The sequence below is a fragment of the Humulus lupulus genome, chromosome 9 (assembly GCF_963169125.1).
Source record: "Humulus lupulus chromosome 9, drHumLupu1.1, whole genome shotgun sequence".
Classification (NCBI taxonomy): Eukaryota; Viridiplantae; Streptophyta; class Magnoliopsida; order Rosales; family Cannabaceae; genus Humulus; species Humulus lupulus.
This window is the reverse complement of record NC_084801.1, coordinates 23,812,757-23,821,046: the sequence shown is the minus strand read 5'-3', so window position 1 is coordinate 23,821,046 and position 8,290 is coordinate 23,812,757.

The following is an 8,290-nucleotide window of genomic DNA, read 5'->3' as shown; positions in this document are numbered from 1 at the left end:
TCCAGCTAAAGAAAATGGACATATGTCCCCACCAAATCATCCTCCTTTGTATAATGTTGAGGAGGACCCTCATGAGAACCTAGAAGAAGGCAATGGCAGCCATCTCCCCCAACAGCCTGAGGTGGCATGGGAGGACGTTCCCACCCTGACAGAAGAGATGGCATGGTTGCACGCCATGAAAGTTGCTACTATAGCTGAGAGGCGACCCTCGCCTTTGAGACGACTGTACGCATGGTAGTGAGAAATCGCCAAGCTCCTTCAGGGCAGGTGCCTTGGATAGAAAAGGAGTGGAGCAATCAACCGCTTGTTACTTCAAGAGTACTGCCAATGCCGAAAGATCCCAATCAAGAGTAGGACGAACTCCTCAACCACCAAACCAAGGAGGACAACGACCACCCTAGGCTCGGAACCATGGTAGCATCTTCAAGTTACGATTTATGCCCTAAAAGCATATAAAGGCGTCTTATTGATTTAAATAAAATTACAATTTTTTTATATTTTCATGTTATAATTATTGTTTGAATAGTTTATATGAATATCAAGAAAATTCCATATTCATTTATGATGATACGATCTTGTATTAATAAGAGAGAATTAAGATCATATATATTAAATAAAATAGTTAGTAACATATTGAAGTAAGGAACCAGATGCAAGTAATCTATATTCGAATTACTTATGTGGATAGACATCTTGGTAAAGGTATTGTATATAATAGAGATTATATATGACATGACCAATATGAATTATCTATCTTTATAAACTTACCGTTTACCATAAAGATTTAATTCTTATCATACTAGATGATCATTTGTAGATCAGTCTAAACCCTGAGTATTTATGAACTCTTGTTTGTGTTTATTGGATCTTTTGATTCACTCTTTAAGGTCTCTTAATGTAATGAGGCTAGTGACTTTTGTTTGGAAATTCAATATCATGAATGGCTGGAACATGATTTACAATAATTGAATCTATACTTTCCTAATAGATAGAATATTGGCTTCAGAACCCTAACTGAGACAGACCAAACGATGCATCGCCTAGTGCTAGGCAACGCGTCATCAGGGCTGTTACGGGTGACCGTATAGTTTACGTAAAATGCTCCAAATGATGTGTTTTAAATGCTCTAATCCTATTCATTAGACTAATGATGATGCATACACTATAAATATGGGTTACTAGAGTTGTAAAGTATTAATCACACTTTCCAACTCTCTCTCTCTCTCTCTAGCATTCAAATATCAATGTTTTCTCCAATTGTGAAGGCTTGGAATAAAGATTTTTGACAACAATATTCTTATTGTGTATAAGTCTTAGAAGTTTCCCTAGTTGAAAATTCAACTTGCTCTAAATCAAAGGTTGTATCTATCTAATCCTAACTTTCTTTTGTGTTACTCTATTGTGTTTTCATTGTTAGTATTGATGATTAAATTTTTCTAAGTTCATCGTATCAACATTTAATCATTTAGTTTCTTATATTCAAGATTAACATTCATATCATGAACATGTTTCTTTGATTATCAAGAAATTTGGATATTGATTTAGGGTTGTGAATATTGCATTATTCTCATTATTCATTGTTGATTTGCAATGTGCAAAGCAACATATTCCCAACACTTAATATAAATAAAAATATTTCTATTTAGAAAGTTATATTTTCACTTTATGTCATCAATGTGGGGATGATGCTTCAAAGTTAATCAATTTATTTTTTTGAAAGTAATTGATTAATTTGGTCATCCTATCAAATAGGTCATTTGGAATTTCACATTCTAAATCACTTTGGCAATATGTGCATAGAATGAATAAATCTAGACATGCTTGATGTCTAAAGTTATTATTTCTAGAATATTTTATTCGAGAAGGAATCAATTTAAAACATAAAGATATTTTTAGAAACAAAGAGGTTTCTAGAATTAATAATCAAGAAAAAAATTATTGTAATGACCCAACTAATTCTAAGACCTTGGACCATTAAAACTAATATACATAGACACTACTTTGGAGAAAACATACATAAGAAACATTCACAACTTTATTAAAAACTCTAAAGTAAATATTGAAATACATAAATGAGAGGTATGGGATCCCATTGTATGAAAATAAAACATAACTTTAAACTTAAATGAAATTGTTTACAAAGCTAAATGCGAAAAATACATAAAAACATAATTTAAAGACTAAAAATAACATCATCCTCGAATCGTCACGTAGTCCATTGAATCCCTTCTTCCTCAATACACAAGTCAAGCTACCACGAATCCTTCCGCCGCCATATCTATATTCCTGCATACATAAAAATAAAGGAATGAGCCTAATGCCCAGCAAGGAAAATCTACTAATAACATAAAACATATACATAAACTATATCATAAACATATACTATAAACATATGGCATATACTACAATGGCCATCATACTTTTTGGGGCTTGTTAACTAAACAAGTCATATGCCCAATAGATTTGTGGGGCTTGCTAGCTAAGCAAGTCATATGCCCATAAATTATTGGGGCTTGCTATCTAGACAAGTCATACGCCCAAGGACTATAAACATACTATACATAATATAAACATAACATAACATAAGATAACATAACATATAAACATATAGAATCTATCCTATTTTCCTTACCAACACCGGGATATTTGAGAACAAAGACGGGATTTGGAACACTCCTAAAACCAACAATAAGAATGTGAGTATTTCTAAAGAAAAGAGATGATAAAGAAGAGAACTAAACCACCAAGATGAAGCTTACCGAAAAGAAACCTTAAGTTCAAAGAACTTAAATACCTAACCAAGAATTGAAAACAATGAGTTAGGATCTGAATGAAAACTAAAGAAAACTAAAGAATTACATTGAAATGAACTTAAGAATAGGAATACCTTTGTTTGTACTATAACCGAACTACACCTCGATATTGAAAACACACTCTATATCTCACTTCCCAAGTGTTTATAAAGCTTAAGATGATAAAGCTTTTATCCCAACCCAAGTGTTTATCACTCTATAGTAAACCTAGCAGCTTGAAGACTCTGAACACAGCTTGAAGAATGAGAAAAATGGCTGGGTACTAGGTCCTATTTATAGAGTTCAAGGAGTGAAACTACCTCCTTTAAGCTTGAATAAAATAATGAATATTAATTGAAAAATATTTGAATATTCGCTCAACAGATGCTTAAGACTCGGTCAAAAACGTTCAGAGGCTAGTCAAGAGGTTAAGGCTATTTTTAAAATTGAAAAACTGAACTATCAAAAATACATAGGTGGGGCCGATATATCGCCCCCTATAGGTGATATATCGCCCCTCCCAGTAGTCGCGAAGCTGGTTCGATCATTCGAGCAAAATCGGCGTGTTTTTTCGTATCTCCCGTGTGGCGATATATTGTCCCTATAGCTGCAATATATTGGCATGCACTTTTTCAGCTTAATTTGAATTGGATAAACAGCTTTGACTGAGTCATAATACGGTTTTAAAGCTGCTAGAAGGTCCTAGAGTTTTTAAATATTTCTTTTATAAACCTATTCATAAAAAATACTTAATTCTTTAATAAACATGCACATGACAAGTGTCATGATCTTATTAGTTCTATCTAAACCTTATAGTATAATAAATGACATTCTATATTAATAAAACCTTATGTTATAATTAATATTCTTAAACTATAGGTTAAACTTATAAAATCTATAAGTGTTGCTACGAGTGTTCAACTAAGTCCCGGTTTGAACCAAAATCCACAGTAACTATCATACTATAACTACTACTAGCTACTACTACTACTACTATTTAACTAGCTAAGTAAAATTCTGGGACTCTACAATTCTCCCCTACTAAAAAGAATTTTGTCCTCGAAATTTACTTAACAAAAAATTATGGATACCGTGCTCACATGTCCTCCTCCAACTACCATGTTGCCTCCTGTTCAGAACTATTACTCCATAGGACCTTGACTATCATAATACTCTTGGACCGTAAATACGTCATCTCTCTATCTAGGATGCTAACGGGTCGTTCCTCGTAACTAAAGTCTTTCTAGAGTGTTGTTGTATCGTACTTGAGATGGGTCTTACACATATCTACGCAACATCGAGATGTGGAACACATTGTGGCTATCTACTAGAGCTTGCGGTAGGGCTAATCTATATGCAATTGCTCCCACTTTGTCCAATATCTCTAAAGGACCTATAAACTGGGGACTAAGCTTGCCTTTCTTCCCAATCACACATTTCATAGGAGATATCTTCAAGAAGACTTGATCTCCGACTTTGAATTCCACATCACGTCGTTTGGTATCCTCATAACTTTTCTGATGGCTTTGATCAGCGAGCATATGCTTTCTAATCAGCACCACTGCTTCTTGAGCTTCTCTAACAGCTTCGGGACCAAGAAGTTTCCTTTCTCCAACCTCGTCCTAATGTAATGGCGATCAACACCTCCTTCCATAAAGTAACTCATAAGGAGCCATCCCGATCATCGACTGGTAGCTATTGTTGTAGGAGAATTCTATCAGCGGCAAGTACTTACTCCATAATCCTCCGAAATCAAGTACACAAGCGCGCAACATATCTTCTAAAATCTGTATGGTACGCTCAGACTGACCGTCTGTCTGAGGATGAAATGTTGTACTATGACTTAACTTGGTACTCATGGCTTGCTACAAACTTCCCCTAAATCTCGATGTAAACACCGATCCTCTATCGGATAGTATTGTTATAGGGATTCCATGCAGTCATACTATTTCTTGGACATAAACGTCTATGTATTGATCTGCCATGTACGAAGTCTTAACATGTAGGAAATGAGCTAACTTGGTTAGTCTATCTATTACTACCCAAGCCGAATCATGTTGCTTATTTGTTCGTGGCAAACCCATCACGAAATCAATGGCTATATTGTCCCATTTCCATTCTGAAATGCTAAGTGGTTGCAATAAGCTTGTAGGCCGCTGATGTTCTGCTTTCACTTGCTGGCATACTAAAAATTTAGACACATACTCCGCTATATCTTTCTTCATTCCTGGCCACCAATATATTGTCTTAATGTCGTGAGTCATCTTGGTCGACCCTGGGTGAACTGAGTATGGGGTATTGTGTGCTTCTTCTAAGATCTTCATCTTAATCCCTTGATCATTTGGCACGCATACCTGATCCTTATATCTTAATAACCCCAACCCTAATATTGAGAAATATGTGGCCTTGCCTTCTTTAACTGCATCCATATGTACTATTAATGTGTCATCATGCCCTTTCCTAATCCGTATTTCTTCTAATAAACTGGAATGGATGGACAAGTTAGCCAGCTTACCGATGACTACTTCTATTCCGGCACTGATCAGCTTCTGTTGTAGGGACTTTTCTATTTCAGCTAATGCTGCTAGACTTCCATAACTCTTCCTACTTAGCGCATCAGCAACTACGTTTGCCCTTCCCGGGTGGTATAAGATTTCACAATCATAATCCTTCACTAGTCTAACCACCTGCGCTGCCTCATGTTGAGCTCCTTCTGAGTGAAGAAGTACTTTAAGCTTTTGTGGTCCGTATAAATCTCGCACCGTTCCTCGTAAAGATAATGGCGCTAGATTTTCAACGCAAAGACCACCGCTGCCAACTCCATATCGTGTGTTGGATAGCGTTTCTCATACTCCTTTAGTTGCCTTAAGGCGTAGGCTATCACCTTGTCATTATGCATCAGCACACAACCCAACCCTTGCTTTGACGCATCACAGTAGACTAAAAACTTGTCGTTGGGTGTCGGTACACAAAGTACTAGTGCTGAGCATAGCTTATCCTTAAGCAACTGGAAGCTCTCTTCACACTTATCAGTCCAGTTGAACCTTTGCTGTTTCCGAGTCAGGTTGGTAAGCAGAGTGGCTATCTTAGAAAAGCCCTCTACAAACCTCTGACAATAACCTGCTAGTCTAAAAAAACTTCTTACCTCTGACGCGTTCTTTGGTCTTGGCCAATCCTTCATAGCCTCTACCTTGGATGGGTCTACCGTAATTCCATTCTTGGATACTATGTGGCCGAGAAATAATACTTGCAAAAGCCAAAATTCACACTTCTTGAACTTGGCGTAATGTTGATGCTCCTTTAGTCATAACAAGATCAACCTTAAGTGTTCCTCGTGCTCGACTTCGTCCTTCAAGTACACCAAGATATGGTCGATGAATACTACGATGAATTTATCCAAGTAGTCCTTAAAAACCCTATTCATTAAATCCATAAACGCGGCTGGAGCATTGGTAAGACCAAAAGACATAACTAAAAACTTGTAATGCCCATAACGAGTTCTAAAAGCTGTTTTAGGAATATCCTCTTCCCGTACCTTGAGCTGGTGATACCCGGACCGTAGATCAATCTTTGAAAACACGGTTTCTCCTCGGAATTGATCAAACAAGTCGTCAATCTGGGGTAGTGGGTACTTATTCTTAATCATCACCTTATTCAGCTCGCGGTAATCTATACACATCCTCATGCTTTCTTCCTTTTTCTTCACAAATAGAACTGGTGCTCCTCATGGCAAATGGCTCGGTCTAATGAAACCCAAGTCTAGGAGTTCTTGTAGATGCGTCTTTAACTCCTTGAGTTCGGTAGGTGCCATCCGGTATGGTTCCTTTGAGATAGGTTTGGTGCCCAGTACTAGTTCGATTGTGAAGTCAACTTCCCGATCGGTGATAGCTCTGGTAAGTCATTAGGAAATATTTCTGGAAATTCCTTTACAATGTGGACATCTCCAACCTTTAGTGGTGTTTCCTTTACCACATTCGTGACGCTGGCTAAGAATGCTTGACATCATTTTTCTATCATCCTCTGAGCTTTGAGAGATGATATAAGCAGTGTGCGTAGTCCTGATACTTGTCCCATAAAGCATAGTCTTAGGCCATCAGGAGTCTCGAATGTCACTTTCTTGCATTTGCAGTCGATGGTTGTGCCATGCCTTGCTAGCCAGTCCATGCCTAGTATCATGTTGAAGTCTTTGATCTCCAGTTCTATCAGGTCTCCTTCTAATTCTATGTCCTCAATCTTGACCGGTACGCCTCGTACTATCCGTGATGATAGAACTACTTTTCCCGAAGGCAACTCTGCTACAAACCTAGTTCTAAATCTTTCACAAGGTTTGTCTAGTTTTTCTATCATTCCTAACGAGATATATGAATGAGTGGCTCCCAAATCAAATAATACAGAACATACATTATTGAGGATAGCAACCTGACCTGTAACCACTTCATTGCTAGCATCAACTTATCTTTGGGTTAAGGCAAATACCCTGGCAGAAACCATCTTGTTGTCCCTTTTCTCCTCTGTCTTGAGTTGGGGACATTCTCTCTTCCGGTGTCCTTCCTGACCACAGTTGTAGCATCCCTTGGTGTTCGCACGGCATTCACCAGGATGTTTCTTTTGGCACTTAGCACATTGTGTGTATTCTACATAACCCGGCCTATTACTTCCATTGTTCGTCTGTGCCCTTTTATCATTATCGGACTGCTTGTTGTCAGGATGTTGTCTATTCTGACCATTACTATTGTTGCTGGACTAATTTTTGTTGTTGTTGTGATTGTTATTCCGACCATTCTGAGGTTGACTCTATTGTTTAGGATCAGGCGTACTGGCCTCCTCTTTATTAGCATTCGCCTGAAGCCTTTATACTTCTATTGTCGTTTCTAAAACATTGGTATAGGTAGTATTTCCCCGGTTTGCTAGCTTAACCCCTAACTCAATCTTTGTTCAAAGTCCTCTAACGAACTTGGTCACCCTCAGAAAGTCAGTTGGAACCATTTCTGGTGCAAACTTGGCTAATCGGTCGAACTGCCGAGCATACTCTGCTACTGATAAGTTCCTTTGCTTCAGACCAGCGAACTCCTCGACTCTTGTAGCGATGACTACTGAATTGTAGTACTTTTTGTGGAATAGCTCCACAAATCTGGTCCAAGTCATGGTGGGGACATCGTGAGTCTACTAAACTAAGTCCTACCATATTCTAGCATCCTTCTTTAGTAGAGATGAAACGTAGGATATGCGTTCCACGTTGCCGAGGTTCATGTGCGCTAGGATTGGCTCCACATTTCTGGGCCATTCTTCCGCCTCGAAGGGGTCTGCTGTCCCTTCAAAGTTCGGAGCATGTTGCTTACGAAACTGCTCGTAAATTTGCTCCATGTGCTGAGCTGGGTATGGTGCATTTTTCGCCATTGGCCATCCCCCATAAGGACCTAATTGATGGGGTGCTTGTACCATTTTTTGAGGCTGCGGTTGCGGCAAAGGCGGAGGCTGTCGTAGTCTAGCCATTTCTG